We start from the raw sequence: 20,510 nt of genomic DNA on the forward strand, positions 1-20,510 counted from the left end.
ATCTTTTGCATCTTTTTCCCAGTTTCTGCCTTTCATCTGTGTTTGAAAAACGTTATAACTCCAAAACAATGCTTGAATCAAAATTTAAAAAAAAAAAAGTCAATATTTATTGTGATTTTATTGGGACATGTGTTTAAAATTTTTCATATACGGTTTCTTAATCAACGGGGGATAATCATCATTGGCTGTGTTGCCGTCTCGTCTCCGATACTGCAGGTTTAAGACGGCCAATGTACCAGCTAAGTGGCTTGCTTATTAAGGTAATGCTATGAAAGTTGGATTTAGTTTCCCTTCACCGTCCATTGATCTGTGAAATCGGCTATGTGAGGCGAGATTGAACTCACCATCTCTCATTTGCAAGGGAGTTTTTACATTATCAGGTTACAAGGTTATTGGTCTTTGGCCTTTGCTTTTGTTCCTTTTTCTTTGCTCAGTCTCTAACCATGCATAGCATTGGGAGAATTGGTCCCAGTGAAAAAACATACCTATCCGATCATAAATATAAGAATTATTTTGTAGTGTAAATTTAGGACCGGATTAGTACTACATACATCTGGTTCTTAATCTAAGAACTAGTTGACCAGTTTAAATAGATTAAAAAAGTTTGTTAAGTTAGTTATTTGTAATAAATAAATATTTTTTTACTAGAATACTCTTGTCAATCATGTATATTAGCTAAAACTACTATTTGATGGAATTTTTAACTTTTATAACTATTACAATAACTATATTAAAAAACATAAATAACTGTGAGACACAAAGTGAATCTGAATATTATATTTATGACTATTAACTCTTATATTAAGAATCAGAGGTAGTCATTACTAAAAAGTTTTAGTGACAACGGAGTACTCAGCAATAACAAGTTTCCTACTCATTTGTTATTATATCAAGATTTTTTGTAATTTTTTTGTGTGCTTAAAATCTCATAATAATTCTCCCTGTAGTATTTGTTTTTTCAAAAAAAGAAAAGAAAAGAAAACTTGGATTTGGCATCGTATTTGATAATTTGATTCGACGAATCAGGCTTTGAAGTTCCTAGGATAATGATAACAGACTGCTGATTCAAACATCAACGTCGCTTGTTGGTCCCACGGCCTCCTATTCGCTATGGATTAAAATACTCCTCCGATCCTAAACCCAAATGTAAGACCCGGAGGAGTATCCTCATTCTATCCTGGCTTGCGTGTAGCACCGCACTCTTGCAACATACTGCTACAGTGTTATTAATCATCAGAATATTCTTCAGTACTTAGATTTACAAATCTAACGGATTTCTTACGTTCATGCCTGCAAATCAACGTCAGTGTGCGAGATTTATCATTCTATCAGAATTATAATATTAGATAGATTGTTTGATTTGATGTTACTATTTATGAATTGGCCCTTAAACTGTAATAAATTAGTTGATTTAATTATTTATTCATGACCAATTTTACCGCCTCCTTTTTATCCTGCTTCTTCCGTGATGGCATGTGTCAGTCTAATCAGTCCAACTTGAATAAAAAGAAATTAATAAGATTTTTATGCTATGTCGTCTAGTTGATTATAGTAGTAGTTTGTAGCTGTCATAAAAAATTAGAATCTTTTTTCAAGCTCAATAATTAAATAGAATGAAAAGAAACGTGGATGTTGTGTGTGCGTGTGTACATAGACCGACGCAATCATAAGAACATGCCAAGCGAATATGCTGATGACACAAAAGTCAAAACTATGTGGGGTTTCATTGTAAACCGGAAAAAGAAAACAACAATCTTGTACTCTTTCTGTTATTAATATAAAACTCAATTCTTAAGTTAGTTTTAGTTTTAAATATAAAACTGATGATGCCTCTATCGTTAAAGCACTCAATTAAATTAGGTCCTAATTAATTTGTAGTTTAAGATCGACCTAGATCATTACTTCCAAGGAGCAAGTTGTGGGTTTCTTTAGGTGAAAATTTAGGTGATAAAAAAAGTAATAAATTGGACCTAAACTAAAATGCAAAATTCTAAATCTAAATATAAGATGCAAATACCCTAAAATATATATGAAAATTAAATTAAACTAAATAAATGCAATGCAATTTTTTGGGGGTTTTTTTGGAGGAAAATAAAAATAATGAATAAAGAAAATTAATCAGAAATCAAAGGGAATCAGCAAGTAAAAATTCAGAGATTTCTCTTCAGGTACGGTAGAGGGGACAACTTAGGATTTGCATGGATTTAACCTTCATAACCTTAATCAGTTAATTAAACCCAAGGGAAGTGATAAGAGAGCGGAATTAATAAACTTAATTACCTACTTGAAATAAAGGGAACCCTTAATTTCAAAAACCCTTAAACTATTAGAGAACTCATAACAGTATAAGGTTGATTAATTAAGCTTATTAAAACCAATGAAAATAATTCAAATTAATTTTGAAAATTATGTTTGAAATTATCCGATTAAACAATCAGATAACGAACCAACTTAATCAAACAATTAAGAGGTGAAAGAAACCAAATTTTGCAATTGAAACCACATTGATAATTAAACTCATAATGAAAACTCAATTATAAATCCAATTAACAATGCAAAGGTTCTAAACATAAATTCCAACAAGTGTCTCAACAAAAATAAAATCCAAATATCAATCCAATCCAAGAATAAAGATGACAATCTAGAACTAAATTGTCTCACAAAATTACAACTTAAAATTATTTAAAACTAAATAATTTTAAGTCTTTGAATTAAAAAGATAAATGGAACATCACTCCCTTGTGGTCTTCAAGTGCTAGCCCAAAACTCAAGTCTTTTCCATGCTCCTTTCAAATTGCCTCCCAAAGAAGCTTAAGCTTCCATCAAAACAATCTTCCCTCCAAGCTTGTTGACGCGGAGCACGGCCATGTGACGCATGAAGTTAGTGACTATGGAATGCAATTGGTTGAATGGATGACTAGATGGCTTTTTGCGTAGGGAAAGGAGATGAATCTTTATTGCAATTGTTTTTTTCCAGCGGCCGAATGGAGAAGGAAAGAAATATCCTTGGGTGTTGAATTGTGCGTTGAATGGAGAAGGATAAAAGGTATGATTTGGCGGTGGATTGTCCTCTCAAATAAGCAAAATATTTTGATGGGGAAAAGAAATTTTTATGAATCTAAAGCTCAAACCCATTAGTAATTAATTGGCCCACTTAATATTAGCCATTGGATTATGCTTAAATCCCAAGAAACAATCTTGCACCATTAGATCTCCTATATGCCCCTTTCTTGACCTACAAGAATTTAAGTGCATCAATTAATGTAAATTATATCCAAATATAATCAACAATTAAATATTGAATTTGCACAAAAATTAGGCAAGAAAGTGCAAAACTTTCTAAAAATAATCTTTCTAAAAATATGAGACTTGTTTTCAAATAAATAGGAAAAATTAATTCCAAGTCAAAAATAGAAAAGCACAAAATATCTATATTTTTAATCCAAAATCTCAATTTTTATGCAAAATCCAAAAATCAACCAATTTATCCAATAATGCATAAAAAGCTCATTTAAGCTCAAAATTATCATTTAAATCCTAAATTAATGTGGGATAAAATATATAAAAATTGGGTTTTATCAAAGACCCATTTCTCATATTTATTAATTTTTTCTAAATTACTCTTATAAATACATCCATAACCATAATCAAGTAGAAGAGAAAGAGGGGGTATTAAGAAAGATGATTATGTTATTTTAGGAAAAATGTGTTACTTTTTTTTTTTATAATTAACTAACTTACCTAACTTTCTTAATATAATTAAATTAGTTAAATGGATCTTCTATTAAGGATTAGAGGAGTATTTAGTTGTTTATCATCCAAGGGAAAATTAATTCGTTCGTACTTATAAGTTTAAATAAAATGATGAAACAAAATTTATTTATTATTAACAAACAAAATATTATGCCCGGAACCATCTCCTTACATCTATATATGATACTTAATTTAGTTTATTTTTATTTTTAAATCCATGTGATAAGATTACTTATTTCTCTCGCAAATTACTAAATTATGTGTAAAAACCAATATATAGAATTGAGAAAACTCTCCGGTGTTGAACCTTTTACTTGCAGCGCGCAGGGCGTTGGGCTCTCCAGCTTTGCTTTTGTCTTTCTGAGATTTATGTGTTTGTTTGGGCTTTCAAGCTTGTGTTTTACCGAAAACTTCGACGTCCTTTTGTCCGTCGTTTATAAGGCCTGGGCTTCTCCGTGGTTCAATTTCTATTCAGTGTCCTAAAGAAGCCCATCAGTGTTCTCCAAGAAAATAAAAAATAGAAGCCCATCTGTGTTACCAACAAGGATTGGTCCAACCAATAAGAGTTGGGTCTAGTAGAAAAAACTAATTTCTCACAATATGATAAACCAATATTTGAATCCTCACTGGAATAGGTGCCAATATTTAATGCTTGACAGTGCCTCAAATATGATTGTTTCTAATAGGAGGATATCTATACTTTAGTAAAAAAACAAGGATTGGTCCAATTAGTAAGGAGTTGGTTTATAATCCACAAGATTGTGAGTTCAAATTCCTCCACCGATGTGAGGACCTTGTTGGTAGGCAATTTGTAAACGTTTTTTGAATCTGAAGGCATGTCCGACCCGAGTGAGCTCTCAGGATCCAATTTACCTTCTTTTTTTTTTTTATACCAAAAAAACAGAAGCCCATCAGTGTTCACCGGGGAAAAAAAAAGGCAAAATAAAGAAGCCTATCAGTGTGAATCGTTTTATCCTTGCTGGAGAAAATTTCTTCTTTCATGAAAAAACAGGGTTAAATGACATCTTGAGTCCATGAATTTTGATCTCTAAAATTTGATGCTAGTGATTTTACTTCTTAAAATCTTGTTTTGGGAACTGGAAACACTATTTTGAGAATAAAAAATATTTTAGGCAGATTAAAATAAGGTCAACTTTTAAAAAACAAAATCACCAATATCACTTCTCTTTTATAAAGAATACGTGCACGCACGCATATAGGTAAAAGGATGCATAAATTCAAGATTTGCGATTTCACTTTATGACAAGGTGTTGAGTGCGTTTATATAAGGGGGTGTTTGGATATAACCAAACCATGGTTTAGAGAATAGCTTCTGGAAAATAGATTTTGGGGAGAATAGATTTTTTGAAGAATAGATTTTATGAAAAAGTGGTTCTGAGAAGTTAGAATGTTTGGATAGTTGTTACCAGAAGCACTTTTTACATGTACAGATTACTAAAAAAGACATAAGTTAATATAATAATTACAGAAAAAAATATATTTTATGATGTATTTTAATTTGAAGGAATAAAATTGTTAATAATATATTTTTTATTAACATAATTAATAATATATAAGAAAATATAATTAATAAATAATTAATATGTATATATATTTATAAGATATAAGATTAAATATATTTATAAAAAAACATGTTTATAAAAAAAACAATAAAATACATATCCTATAAACTCTCACACTCTTCATTTTTTTTTCCAAAAGCAAAATTTTTTTGCTTTTCCCAAAACCACGGTTTTGACTCAAAACCATGGTTTTGGTTTTTTTAAGAGTGTTTGGGTGATTTTTCCCAAACTCGGTTTGAATTGTCACCCAAACACCCCCTAAATCTTTTTGTTGATGCTGGCTCCAACTGAATTCTCACGAGATGTTCAGTCGACTCGGCTTGCGGCATTAGAGCCTAATTATAGTGGGCATTTTGTGAGCATGGAGCTAGTTAGATCCTCTTTAGGAAAAATTAAGGACGAGTCCTCGTTACAAATTTAATTAACAAATACTCCTCCGGTTCTTATTATAAGACCCAATTTGACTTTTTATTTGGTTATAATTATAAGACCCAATTCATTTTCTCTCTTATATTTATACATTTTTTTCTAAGATAATCCTTCTAATAATGATAGTTTTAGCCAATACACTTAATTAGTAAGGATATTTTAGGAATAACAACACTTATTTATTATAAATAGCCAACTTAACTTACTTCCTTAATCTCCTCAAATAAGTCAATTGGGTCTTATAATTAGGACCGGAGGAGTAGTTTGTATCAAATTTGATTATACAAGGAAAGATTAGTTACATATAAAAAAAGACAAGTTGCACACAAAAAGAAGATAGTTTGCATAAAACTATTTGAATATAAAGAATTAGTTTGTACATAAAAAATATAACATGCAAGTAAGAGAGTTTAATCTATACAAAAAAAAAATTACACATCATACAAAAAAAGATTATTACACACAAGAAAATATAAACTGTATAAAGTCCTTAGATCCCATTTTCTAATTAAATTTTTAACGAAGGATTTATCCAATTTTTCTCATCTCGGACTATCCTCAAACCCGAAAATGGCGCAAAGCAATGAACGTGTCGCATATAATGCTCATCACATCTCGCCCAGTGTACTTGCATCCATTAAAAATGTTAAGACCCTAACGGCGTTAGTTATTAGCTATTTTGGTCATGAATGTAAAATTTAATTTGTGCAAATTAGATTTTATATTCAAGATCAGACACGGTACTAGGAATGATGAACACAACCAACACCGTCTCATAGGAGAAATTCAGTCCAAGACATGTGAAAAATGGTTTTTTTTTTTTCCAGAAAACACGTACTACAATATAAGGTGAGATAATGATAGCTAATAAATGATAAATGTACACATCAGATTATTTTTTACAACACGGACCCCGTTTTACAAAACAATAATTAACGATCTCTTTATCCTTCGAGAACATAAACTAACTGCCAAATACTAATGATGAATATAAATAAATAAGCCTAGATCTCAAGCTGAAGAAAACAAATACATGAGAAAAAGTTTTCAGCAGCCAACATCTATAAAAAATTGTCCTGGTTTCCTTTTGTACCTAAGGATGTACGTTTGTATTATCATTTTTCTTCTGCGCCTGTTTTGATTCTATGATTACATAAAGGTGCTAATAGCTGTCAAGATAATTTTAAAAGAAAAAATTCCAGAAAAATGATTGTTGAATTTGAAAATTCCCAAATGGTCATCTCAATGAGCAAAATTTCAGTTTAGATATAGTAGACCAAATTGAAAATTTCAAATTTATTGAAATAACTATATTGCCCTTCATTTTTGTAATAAAAAAACCATCAAACATCTTCACCTGCTTGCCGGTCACTAGAGCTCCAATGTCAATGACCAATGCAAGAGTTCAGGTGCGTTGCCCGTTACTGGAGCTCCAACGATCAGTTGATGATGGATGACTATCTTTTTGGAAATTTTTTCAAGTTCAATAACATGATCTATAAGTTCTTTAATATTATTAATAAATTTGATATTGCTGTTAACAAGTTTTCAAAAAAATTTAAAAAAGTAACATTTTTACAACCTGAATAATCCGATTAACAAGTTGTGTAACAGTATTAACAGCTTTCATAACATCATTAACCACGTAATACAGGAGCTTTTTATACTTGAGATAAATTAATCATGGCATCATATATGAGAAATTTTTTAAGTCCCATAACGTGATTAATATGTTCTTTAATACAATAAACAATTTTTGTATCGTTATTAACAATAGGTTTTTTCAACAAATTTAGAATGGAGCATATTTATGATTTTAGTAAAGTAGTTAACAAGTCATGTAAATCTCTCAAATCACATGGTTAATGATATTATGAGAGTTGTTAATATTGTTATATGACTTGTTAACCATGTTAATCAAGTTGTAAAAATGCTATTTTTTGAGTTTTCTGAAGAAATTGTCATTAATGGTAATACCAAACTTGTTAATAGTATTAAAAAACTTATTAATTATGCTACTGGACTTGAAAAATTCTCCAAAAATAATTGCCGATTGCCAGAGCTCTGGTCACTTATGATGGACCATCCATCGAAGCTTTGGCACCAATTGTCACCTGAACTCCAATGCTGACCGCTGGTGCTCTGGCGGCTGTTGGTTTTTCTTAAAAAAATTAAAAAAGCAATATTATAAGTTTACTAATATTTCAAAATTTCAATTTAGTCGGTATGACTAATTTGGGATTTTGCAAGTTTCAGTGATCGTTTGGGTTTTATAAATTGAAGTGTCATTTTATTGAAATTTTCTCATTTTAAAATTATACTTATTCATTGCAGTACATGTTTATGATTATTTTATTGCGTACACTTCCAAATTATTTACATATCAATTTAATCAATTTAATGTGAATATAGAATAATTGATATATTTGTTTTATCTTGTTTATATGGCTAAGGTGTAAAAATTTTAATTCTTTCTTTTAATTAATAAATGAATAGAACACAGAGAAAAGCATAAACGAGAATGTCCTAGAGTCTTATAAGAATTAGTTTGTAGTATTATTTTTTTTCCCCTCACAGTATACAAACATAAAAAATGTGCCGCCTCATTGATTATGAATATTTCCCAATTCTCTTTATATACATGGTTGACCAAAAAGTATATATGTAATTATGTACATATATGTGTGCGTAAGTATTAATAATCAGTGAATTAAAAATATTTGAAGCGGGGATGTTATACAAAATTAGTTTGCAAGATTTTTTGGCCTAATTTTTAAATCTCAAAAGGAGTGACTGGTGATATAGGGGTTGCTGGTGTTATGGTTAAAAAAAATTAATTCCCCAGTGGATGCATTACGGATTGACTCCGCAATGGATTGCATTCGTGACTCGTTTGACCATTTCAGCCCCTTTAAATTGTGCACCTCCAACTACGTTCAGGGTAATAACATGATTTTATGAGGTCAAAATTGGAATACAGAAAAGATAATCATAATGTTTAATAATTACTAGATCCAACCCCTTCGCCCTTTAATCCATCACGCAGAAGAAACAGAAGAAGCACCATCGTCGTCATCAGCAAAGCTGAGAGTCAAAGCCCTCATAGCTTGCGACCCTCCATCTCGGTGGCAACTCGTTTCCCTCTCTTACTTTCTCTATCCACAGTGCATTTCGTCTCTCTCTCTCTCAGGGCTCGAAATTTCTCACGAGGTATGTCCAGCTTTTCCTTATGTTAAATCTTATTACCGTTATTTTTCGAAAGCTCTTAGGTTTTGCGGTATTGCCAATCAAAACCCTAGCTTTATTCACGTCAAAGGCCCAATTTTCAGCTTCACAGTTAGCTCTCGTGCGCATTTATCAAGTTGAAGAATTAGAATTCGTAGAAAACCCTAGTTTTGGATCGTGCTTTGGAGTTCTAATTCCGGCGGTTATTTTGCTTTTGATTTGATTTATTTCGTTGCGTGATGATGTTTCCAGAATTTGTGGGCATCTTGGATTCAATAGTAAGTTGAAATTAATTGGTAGATTAAGTCAGTGGGTTTTTTTCCAATTTGTTTCACACCTGAATAAGTTTCTTTTTGTGCTTTAGCTACTTCAAACGTAATATAAACTACTTGGTGATATAAGCGTGAGGGAATAAGTTTCAATCGAGGTTATTGTATCATGGGTTTTGGACGTATGTACCTGGATCGGGGGCGTTTTGATTGATTTATGCTGCTTTCTATTGTCGCTTGTAATTTACTTGCCAGGATATGGGCTGGAGTTATAAATCCTGGCATTTCCAAAATGCAGGGCGTGAAGTTCAAAATTTTAGTTTAATGGTGGCGCCGTCTCTTACAAGTATTATTTAAATGTTATAATTCCTCTGAGATAGATAATAATCGAAGGTTTTAACTCTATATGATTATACTTCATGTCCGTATCCACTCTAGTATTTCGTTAACTAAGTTGTTGGGGGTTCCCGTATTTTCATTTGCATGACAGATATGGGACATGCGGGGATATATTTATCTAATCGTGAATGTCTTCATATTTTTCTTGGAAGTGCATTTGGATTTACATGGACCATGGACTTATATTTCAACATAAAAATATTAAATTTCTTAATTAAAATGTCAACTTTTTCCGTTTATTCTCCACAATGGCGTTCGGGCTAGGTTATTATGCTGTTGAAGCAGGACTCACTTTGGGGGAGAGTTTGAGGTTTTAATTTTCCTGAGATTTTTAATTTTGAAAGTTAAGGCACCATTTATCTCTTTCTCTTTTTCGGAGGACACGGTACAAGCTTATGAATTGCTCACTCTGGATGCACGTTTCTTGATATTTCGTAATTCGTAGTGGTTCTTCTTCTGGTCCATACGTTATGCCCCATGCCTGGGATATGTTATCTCTGAGTACATTCTATAGCAGTTAAAGGATATCCAGTGACACAGATTCAAAACTTAAGGTTATTTTCTTTAATTAAGGGTTGTTCCTTGGCTACTGTGATTTGCATGCTTTGTTTTTTGTAGCCTGCGCAACTTGGTTTTTTGTTGAAAAGAACTTAAGACATTGTCAATGGTGCTTTATAGCTATCCAACTGCTTGTGTTTTGATGCTGGGGGCAGTATGCTGGTGATAGTTGGGGGAAATGCAAAGGTATCATGCTGGCAGCTGCACTAGTGCAGTTAATAACAGTGGAATTGGTGGGCCTTCAGCTAGGGACACTGGAAGATCTGAATCATCTTTACCAGCTAACTACTTGATCAGTTCAAGGTATTCTTCTCTGTCTCCTTGAGATCTTATTGCCAATTTTTTTCTTCTTCTCCTAGTTATTATGATAATATTTAATATTTAATTCTTCTCGCAACTTCTGATTTTTTCCCCTTTATTCTTTACCAATCAGAATGTTTCAATTTGTTTTTTTTATTTCTTGTTCTTATTAACTGTATAAGAATCCCATCTCAGTTTACTAAATTGTCTACTTTTGATTATATGCGATGGATGCAGAAAAGTTTCATTTTTGTTTTGTTTCTTTTCTTTTTTTTTTTTGAGTGAAAAGCTCTTTCATTTTATTGAAGTTTAATCCAAAGCCAGCTACTAAAACATGTGATCCTTGGGTTCAGTCAGCCAACCGACTAAGAGTATGCAGATTATAAATCTCTGTGTTTTAAGCTAATTGGTTAAATACTAAGGATGACAGTTGTAGTTCATTTCTGACTTTGACTTAATATTGCTAATAACTTTAATTTCTGATTTTCTTTGTTTGATACATAGTAATAAAATAGTTTACTAATTTTGATAGCTATCCGTATTAGTGACCTAATGCGTCCAATTCCTCTCGACACCCTTGTTTTGTATGTGCAGGCGTCAACCACAGCTAGCCCCATACAAATTGAGGTGCGATAAAGAGCCGTTAAACTCTAGGTAATCCCTGATACCAGAGCAGCTGTTTTTAATGTATTGTTTAATTTTAGTTCATAGATTTTGATCATTCTATGCTTCACTTCTTGTATATTTGGATTTTGTTAATTTTCACTCTGAAGCGTATAGCTCACAGTTGTTCAACTTTGTAGCTACTATTAATTTTTCTTGCATTCATATCATCCTCGATGTATCAAATTTGAATATTAAACGTCAATATTTGAATCTCAGACTTGGGCCACCAGATTTTTTCCCTCAAACACCAAATTGCCCTGAGGAGACTCTAACAAGAGAATATGTGCAATCTGGATATAGAGAGACAATTGAGAGCCTTGAGGTAGAATGATGAAACTTCTCTTTGGTTTATTCTGTTTTGGTTGTATTAGTAGCAGATTTGACAATGCACGTTTTGTTTATACACATCCAATGATTATTTCATGGAGTTTTGAATTTATTGGGAGCGCTCCTGACCGTCCTTTTATTATATTGTACTATTTTTTGTTGAATGTATTTAGTATATATTGAAGTCATAATATATTGGCATTTCTTCTTTCTTTGCTTTGCATTTCCTCCAAACACCCTTTTCTGATTTATTCTGAAAGAGTGGTAGATGCATGCCTCAAACTTTTCTAATTCTTGTTTTCTTGCAATTTACTCCTTGCAATTCTTTTATAATATTGAAGCAGCCGTGGTATATTCAAGTTTTAATGTGTCCTTCTTTATTTCATTTTTCTGGTCCCCAGGCAATGCTACTTGTAACTTCACACTTCAATTAAAGCACTGCATTGTGGCAGCATCATTTTTTATTCAAAAGCCATATGTTGTGATGTTGTGTTCACTTGTTCTTGTTTTGAGAAGATGATTTTTTTGTAATTTAATTTCTTCGGGTGAAAAGATGATCTTGTTTTATTTGATCTGTAGTGGTATTGGTTAGATTGTTATTACGTGTAGAATTAGATTTCTTTTTAACTTTTTCTGTCAACCGATTGTTGTTCATGATAGTTGAAGCAGTGGTACAGTCTGCATTCTTCGCTTCTAGCTTTATTTGATGAATGATTGATAATCAAGTCTTAAGAATACTTTGAAATTTAATATCCTTTTCCTGATTTCCTGTTGTCTAACGTTGGGATGCTTTCTGAGTCATCAGGAAGCAAGAGAAATTTCACTGAACCAGGTTGCAAACTTTAACAAGACAATTGTTCTAAATTGCAAAGAGGTAAATCTGTTATCTCGGTCACGTATTCGTGCTCATTCTATTTATTTTTGTTTTTAAGGAAAAAAAATAATTTGAGTCCATCTTCTTGCCAGGCCATTAGAAAACGCCTGAGGGCCATCAATGAATCTCGTGTTCAAAAGCGGAAGGTAAAAATTTTTATTCTGCTTCTGTTATGCTTGCTGAAAATATGCTGCAACAATAAGTCAATTGTGTACTCTTTTTTTTTTTTTTTGGGTCTTCTGTGAAGTTTAGTGGATATGACTCATAGTGCTTACTATGGCAGGCTGGTCAAGTCTATGGTGTTGCTCTTTCAGGATCACATCTCACTAAGCCTGGTGTTTTCCCTGAACTAAGGCCATGTGGTGAAGACTTGCGGAAGAAATGGATTGAGGTATATGCAATTTGTAATTAGAAAAGTTACGATGCTGACTTACTTAGCTAGGCATCATTCATGTTATTTGGCCCTAGTTGACTCAGGCTGTCGACTTTAGGGACTAATCAAGGAGTGAGAGCTGAAAGATTTACCACCAAATATTTATGAGGAGAATAATATCCTGGTAAAATGCTTGAATGGATGGTTTGGGCCTCTTCTTGGGATGGGCCAAAATAAAACATTAAAAAAATATGAATCCTTCCATGTCAAACATTCGGAATGGTAATATCTTAAATATATGCTGAGCAGTCTAGGTCTATCTATTTGCCTATTTACGAACTTAAAACAATCCTTGTCCTGTAAGTTTCTGTAACAAATTGATTGAGCTCTCACTCGAGGATGATATGCCTGTCAATTCCTTGAGTGTTTTCACCAATCTTATTTGATTGTTGTCTTGTTTTAGTACATTGATGGTCCAGCTATTGCTATTGTTTCAATAACTTAAACTCCTTGCATTTTTTGTTCCAGGGCTTATCTCAACAGCACAAACGATTACGTTCTTTGGCTGATCATGTTCCTCATGGTTATAAGAAGAAATCACTTCTAGAAGTTCTTATCAAGAATAATGTTCCATTACTGAGGGCAACCTGGTTTATTAAAGTAACTTACCTCAACCAGGTGGGGATACGTCAGTGTTGGGGTATATCCAAAGTACCATTTCCCAAAGTACTGTTCCTTTTAATAATGGAACCTAGGTTGTGGTTGAATTTTGCAGGTTCGGCCTGGATCTGCCTCATTATCTTCAGGGACTGCTGATAAAACTCAGCTGACTCGTTCTGAGCATTGGACTAAAGATGTTGTTGATTACCTGCAATCTCTTCTGGATGAATTCTTCTCAAAAAATGCTTCTCATTTTGCTCCTAATAGTCGGGATCGATCACCACAAATTCCTTATGCTGGTTCGCTGCAACACAGAATTGATTCATTATCATCTTTTTCTGATTCTGATGAGCCATCTTTACATTTTAAATGGTGGTATGTTGTGCGGCTTCTGCAATGGCATCACACTGAAGGGCTGATTCTTCCCTCTCTTGTCATTGATTGGGTTTTGACTCAATTAAAGGTATTAATCTTTGGACAATCAGTCGTGTGGTCTTGCTCTTTTGCGTATAAGTGATTTTAAAGGTTTTATTCTGTGAGGTTTTGATTTATGACATTTCTGTTCCTTTCAGGAAAAACAAATGCATGAGATTTTACAGCTGCTATTGCCTATTATTTATGGCTTTTTAGAAACCATTGTTCAATCTCAAGCATATGTACGCAGTCTTGCTGGAATAGCACTTCGCATCATTCGTGATCCTGCACCCGGTGGATCAGATCTAGTTGACAATTCTCGGAGGGCATATACAACGTCTGCTCTGATTGAGATGCTTCGGTATTTAATTCTTGCAGCACCAGATACTTTTGTTGCTTTAGATTGCTTTCCTTTACCATCCTGTGTGCTTTCGCATACAGTAAATGATGGGAATTTTCTACTGAAGACATCTGAAGTGGCGGGAAAGGTAAAAAGTAGTTCAGAAGATGCTGCATTTATGTTTAGAAGTAAAGGACTTGATGCGCAATATCAATCATTGGCATTTAGCCATGTTATTACATCCATTCAAAAGCATGCAGGAGATCTTGTGAAAGCTGCAAACCCAGGCTATCCTGGTTACTGTCTAGCTAAGGCTGCTCAAGTTTTGGATAAGTCCCTTATGTTAGGTGATATACATGGAGCCTATAAGTTACTCTTTGAAGACCTTTATGATGGGGTTGCATCTGAAGGGTGGATTTCGAAAGTCAGCCCTTGCTTAAGGTTATCACTCAAGTGGATCGGGACTGTGAATATGTCACTCATTCATTCTGTGTTTTTCCTCTGTGAGTGGGCAACATGTGATTTCAGGGATTTTCGGGGTGCTCCCCTATGTGACATCAAGTTCACAGGCAGGAAAGATCTTTCTCAAGTGCATATAGCAGTTAGGATTTTAAAGATGAATATGAGGGATATGCGGAATCGTCCAAGGCGAAAGAATGAAAGCATTCATGGAGTCAGCAACTTAGCAAAATGTTCTGGACAGCAGAGTACCCAGACTTTTATGGCTAACGTGTCAAAAGTAAAATCCAAATCAAAAAACGGATACAGTAGTAGAAGTCCGTCGCTTATGTTTGAAAGCCCAGGTCCCCTACATGATGTTATAGTTTGTTGGATCGATCAGCATGTGGTCCATAAAGGTGAAGGTCTCAAACGACTTCATTTGTTCATAGTGGAGCTCATACGGGCAGGTATATTTTACCCCTTGGCATATGTACGCCAGCTAATAGTGAGTGGGATCATGGATATGAATGTGAATGTGGTTGACCTAGAGAGACAGAAGAGACACTACCGAATCCTGAAGCAACTTCCTGGCCAGTTTCTGCGTGATGCATTGGAAGAATCAGGCCTAGTTGAGGAGCCGCATCTTGTGGAAGCTTTGCAAATCTACTCAAATGAACGGCGCCTTATGCTTCATTCTCCTCTTAGCGATCACTTTAATGACAATAATGGTGCTGGTTCATCTGGTCTAAAGAAAAAATTTTCAGATTCCACAAAGGATGGAGCTTCTATAGGTCCAATTGATCACTGGAAAAATGTACCTTCTAAACTGTCTTCAAAAAATATAAAAAATAACATTGATATTGAAGAACTGAAAGAAGCCATCTCAATGCTGCTACACTTACCTGGTAGCTTTTCTAATTTGAGCTCTGTGGGATCAGATGACTCTCAAGGGAGTGTTAAAAGACCTATTGGGTCTCCTCAGAGCAAGAGTGATCCGGGGGAAGTTACACCTGGGTGTGAAGAATGCAGAAAGGCAAAGAGACAAAAATTAAGCGAGGAAAGAAATTCATTTGGTCAAGGTCATTCTCCCGTTCTATCTGATGATGAAGATACATGGTGGGTGAAGAAGGGGCTGAAGTCCTTGGAGTCTCTGAAAGTTGATCAACCACTTAAACCAATCAAGCAGGTTACTAAAAGTCGCCAAAAGACTGTGCGCAAAACCCAGAGTCTTGCACAATTGGCTGCTGCTAGAATTGAGGGTAGCCAAGGAGCATCTACTAGTCATGTCTGTGATAACAGAGTCAGTTGCCCTCACCACAGAACTGCCAATGAGGGTGACAGCTCAAAGTCAGTGGATGGAAATCGAACAAGTCGATGTGGGGATATAGTTTCAGTAGGGAAAACACTAAAAAGGCTTCGCTTTGTTGAGAGAAGATCAGTAACAGTTTGGTTGATGACTGTAGTTAGGCGTCTCATAGAAGAGACTGAGAAAAATGTTGGCAAGGTTGGCCAGTTTGGTAGGCCTTTTGCTGTTGTGGATGATTGGAGTTCAATACGGTGGAAACTTGGTGAGGATGAACTTTCTGCTATAATTTATCTGATGGATATCTCGGATGATTTAGTATCAGCTGTCAAGTTCCTCCTCTGGTTGCTGCCTAAGGTTGTCATTAGCCCCAGTTCTACTATTCATAGTGGCAGGAATGTTCTGATGCTGCCAAGGAATGTGGAAAACCAAGTTTGTGAGGTGGGAGAGGCTTTTTTGCTATCATCACTGCGAAGGTTTGTGCTTTTTTAATTTCAATTATATAGTTTTTGTTTGTTAGATGTGCCCACTTTTGCTATATTGGCAAGTTCAACATGTGAATTCCATTCTATTCCTCATCTCATTTCTGCATATTTGATGTTGTATCGCCTTCTAATGGCTTAGCCTCCTATTTCTGAAATATAGATATAGATGATCTAAACAGCCTCTTTTTGCCAATAACTTGTTGAGACTTATAATGGATCTATTATGTATTATGTATTTTGGTTCAATTATATTTTTTGTTGAAAGTACCTAACTTAGTATTTCTTGCCATCCTCCTTTTTAATCTTGAGTAAATGTGGGCAGCTTCAACAAAACCTGTATTACTTTGACTGCTGCTTAGGCTTGCTCAAATGACTTGAACTATTATATTGGTAAAATGGAATGGGCGGGTTTTAGTTTTAAAAATAAAATGTTAGTGGTCTAGGTTTGCTTAGTGTCTTATAAGGTTTCCACAACTTCCTTTGAGCTTGTACCACACTTTTACCTTACATTGAATCTTGTTCTTTATTATGTTCTTGTTTTCTGTCCTTTTTAGACAAGATAAAACTATTTCTTATTTTGTAAAATATTATTGAACCAGTGGTTCATAAACAACTTGCTTTTGCTTCTCTTATTATTGTGTTGGACTGTTTCCTTGTTAATTAAGATGATTGTCATGCATTATCTTTGGTCCAGGTATGAAAACATTCTAGCTGCAGCAGATCTTATTCCTGAAGCTTTGTCAGCTGCTATGCATCGTGCTGCTGCTATCGTAGCATCCAATGGGAGAATTTCAGGTTCAGGAGCACTACCCTTTTCTCGTTATTTGTTGAAAAAATATGGTAGTGTGAGTGGCGTCATTGAGTGGGAGAAAAATTTTAAGGCAACATGTGATAAGAGGCTTTCCTCTGAACTTGAGTCTGGACGGTTAGTGGATGCGGAGTTGGGGATTCCACTTGGAGTACCAGCAGGAGTTGAGGACCTTGATGATTTTTTCCGTCAAAAGATTAGTGGTGGACGGTTATCCAGAGTAGGTTTGGGTATGAGAGACATTGTGCAGCGTCATGTTGAAGAGGCAATTCACTATCTTTTCGGGAAAGAGAGGAAAGTATTTGCTTCTAGCACTTCAAAAGGTCCTGCTGTTGAAAAATGGGATAATGGATATCAGACTGCTCAACAAATAGTTGTGGGTCTGGTTGATTGCATAAGGCAGACTGGTGGTGCTGCACAAGAAGGGGATCCTTCTTTGGTCTCTTCAGCTGTTTCTGCCATTGTTGGTAGTGTTGCAAAAATGCCTGATTTTTCAGCAGGCAGTAATCATTCAAGTAGTACATCGGCTACTACTTCCTTGAACTATGCCAGATGCATTTTGCGGATGCATATTATTTGCCTTTGTTTGCTTAAGGAAGCCCTTGGAGAGCGCCAAAGCCGTGTATTTGAAATTGCACTTGCTACAGAAGCTTTCACTGCTCTTGCTGGTTCTGGTAAAGCATCCCGAGGTCAGTTTCAAATGTCTTCTGAAGTCCATGACACCAATACTAGTATTTCAAATGATGTACAAATTAATTCTAATAAAGTCGTGGTTGGTAAAGCAACAAAAATTGCTGCGGTTTCTGCACTTGTTGTTGGTGCAATTATATATGGTGTTACCAGCTTGGAAAGAATGGTAACAATTCTAAAATTAAAGGAGGGGCTGGATGTAGTACAATTTGCAAGAAGTACAAGATCTAATTCTAATGGGAATGCACGTTCAGTTGGGGCTTTTAAAGTTGATGGTTCGATTGAACTTTATGTTCATTGGTTTAGATTGCTTGTTGGGAACTGCAGAACCGTTTGTGAAGGATTAGTGGTGGAACTCTTGGGTGAGCCTTCTATTATAGCTCTTTTAAGGATGCAGCGAATGCTCCCTTTAAGCTTGGTCTTTCCACCTGCCTACTCAATATTTGCCTTTGTTATGTGGCGGCCTTTCATTCTGAATGCTAATATTGCAGTCCGTGAAGACATGAATCAACTGTATCAGTCTCTTACAATGGCCATGAATGATGCAGTGAAACATTTGCCTTTTCGAGAAGTATGTTTGAGAGACAGTCAGGGTCTTTATGATCTCATGGCTGCAGATTCAAGTGATGCTGAATTTGCAAATTTGCTTGAGTCAAATGGCTCTGATATGCATTTGAAGTCTAAGGCCTTCATTCCTCTCCGTGCCAGGCTTTTTCTGAATGCCATCATTGATTGTAAGATGTTACAATCTATGTTTACACAGGAGGATGGGAGCCGGATTTCTGGTCATGGCGAGTCTAAAATTCGGTTCAATGATAGTGAATCAAAGCTGCAGGATAAGCTTGTGAATGTTTTAGATAGCTTGCAACCTGCTAAATTTCACTGGCAGTGGGTGGAACTCAGGCTGCTTCTTAATGAACAAGCCCTTATTGAAAAACTTGAGACACACGACATGTCCTTGGCCAATGCTATACAGCTATCCTCACCTAGTTCAGAGAAGGCTGCTTCTGCTTCTGAAAATGAGAGCAATTTTATAATAATTATACTCACAAGGTTATTGGTCAGACCTGATGCTGCACCCCTTTTCTCAGAGTTGGTCCATCTTTTTGGCAGATCACTGGAGGATTCAATGTTGTTGCAGGCAAAATGGTTTCTTGGAGGTCCAGATGTGCTTTTTGGTCGGAAGACAATAAGACAAAGGCTAAACAATATTGCTGAGAGTAAAGGCCTTCTGTTAAAACCCAGTTTTGGGAGCCCTGGGGATGGGTGTAGTCCTGGTAGTGATTCATTTACTAATAAGGGGGACAAAAAGAAATTGAAGCTGCTTGTCTTGAAGAAGGAGAAGTTGTTGAAGAGGGAATGGACTTGAAAAGGACCCTAAAGGGGCTCTCTCATGGAAATGATTCAGAGAACTTGAGCATAATTCAGCAGCATGTGACTGAAAGGGCTCTTATTGGGTTGATACTTCCTTGCATTGATCAAATCTCTGAAGAATCTCGCAATTCCTTTGCAAATGATTTGATCAAGCAGTTGTATAATATTGAGCAACAAATAACTGCAGTTACTTTGGCCGGGAGAGTAAGCCAGCCGGAAGTACTCCTTCTGGAATTGAAGGTCAAACAAATAAAGTAAATAGCCGCAAGAATATGAGAGGTGGCAGCCTGGGTTAGGAAGGCGACCAGCAGCTGCTACAGTATCTGCTACAGATTCTGCTCCACCTTCCGCTGCAGCATTACGTGCTTCAATGTCATTACGTTTGCAATTACTCATGAGATTTCTTCCCATTCTTTGCACAGATAGGTAATTTATGAGTAGATTTATTATCTTCCCAGGCTTTTCTATGCTATTTTTGAGATAGCTGTCTTGTTTCCTGAATTGTTATTACTATTGCTGTTCTATTTATGTTTGCAGCAGAGTGAAATAGGAATAGTCTTGGATGATGTTTAGCATGTTATATATCTGGAAAGTGTTTAGTGATCTGGCCTTCTGTATCTTAACCCATTTGCTGTTATAGATGTGGGTACCCTTTCTCAGTTTGTTAAATGCAATGTGTTTTTCTAACATGTTGATAAGATACCTGCATGCTGCAATATGATGTGTTTGAGCTGTCAGACTGATGATAATAGATTTTTCCTTCTATCATAGTTCATAATGGTTCTGAGAACTCTTTTTTTGGTGTTGGAAATGGTAGCTAACTTGGTTGTGGCCTGTGTAATTTTGAGATTATGAAATACTTGTAGCATACAAAATATCTATAGTTGGGTGAACTGTCCTATTTTAGAACGATGAATTCAATTTATCTGAGTTCATATATTGAATTTTGCAGGGAGCCATCTGTGCGGAATATGAGAAACTCACTTGCCTCTGTAATTCTTCGTCTTCTCTGTAATCGGGTCGTGCATGAGGATGCTGACATTTTGGTGGATGCCATGCATTCTTCTCTTCTGAAGAGGGAAGTGGAATCACCTTCTGAAGCTGCTTTGGTAGATTTTCTGTTGATGGTTTGTTTGATCGTTTGTTGCTGGTTTTGCATGCACTGTTGAGTGATTGCCTTCCCAGTTGGCTCAAGTCAAACCTTCCTCGAAGACAACTAATGAACCTATCAGGGATTTT

The 20,510-nt window shown here is 35.0% G+C and overlaps 1 pseudogene; it reads left to right on the forward strand.

Moving 5' to 3' along the window:
* The first annotated feature begins 8,820 nt into the window (after positions 1-8,820).
* On the forward strand, positions 8,821-20,507 carry LOC114746018 (mediator of RNA polymerase II transcription subunit 12-like; annotated as a pseudogene).
* The last annotated feature ends 3 nt before the right edge of the window (positions 20,508-20,510 follow it).

The sequence above is a fragment of the Neltuma alba genome, unplaced genomic scaffold (genome assembly GCF_004799145.2).
Source record: "Neltuma alba isolate B1F8T4 unplaced genomic scaffold, ASM479914v2 tig00004865_pilon, whole genome shotgun sequence".
In the NCBI taxonomy this organism is placed as follows: Eukaryota; Viridiplantae; Streptophyta; class Magnoliopsida; order Fabales; family Fabaceae; genus Neltuma; species Neltuma alba.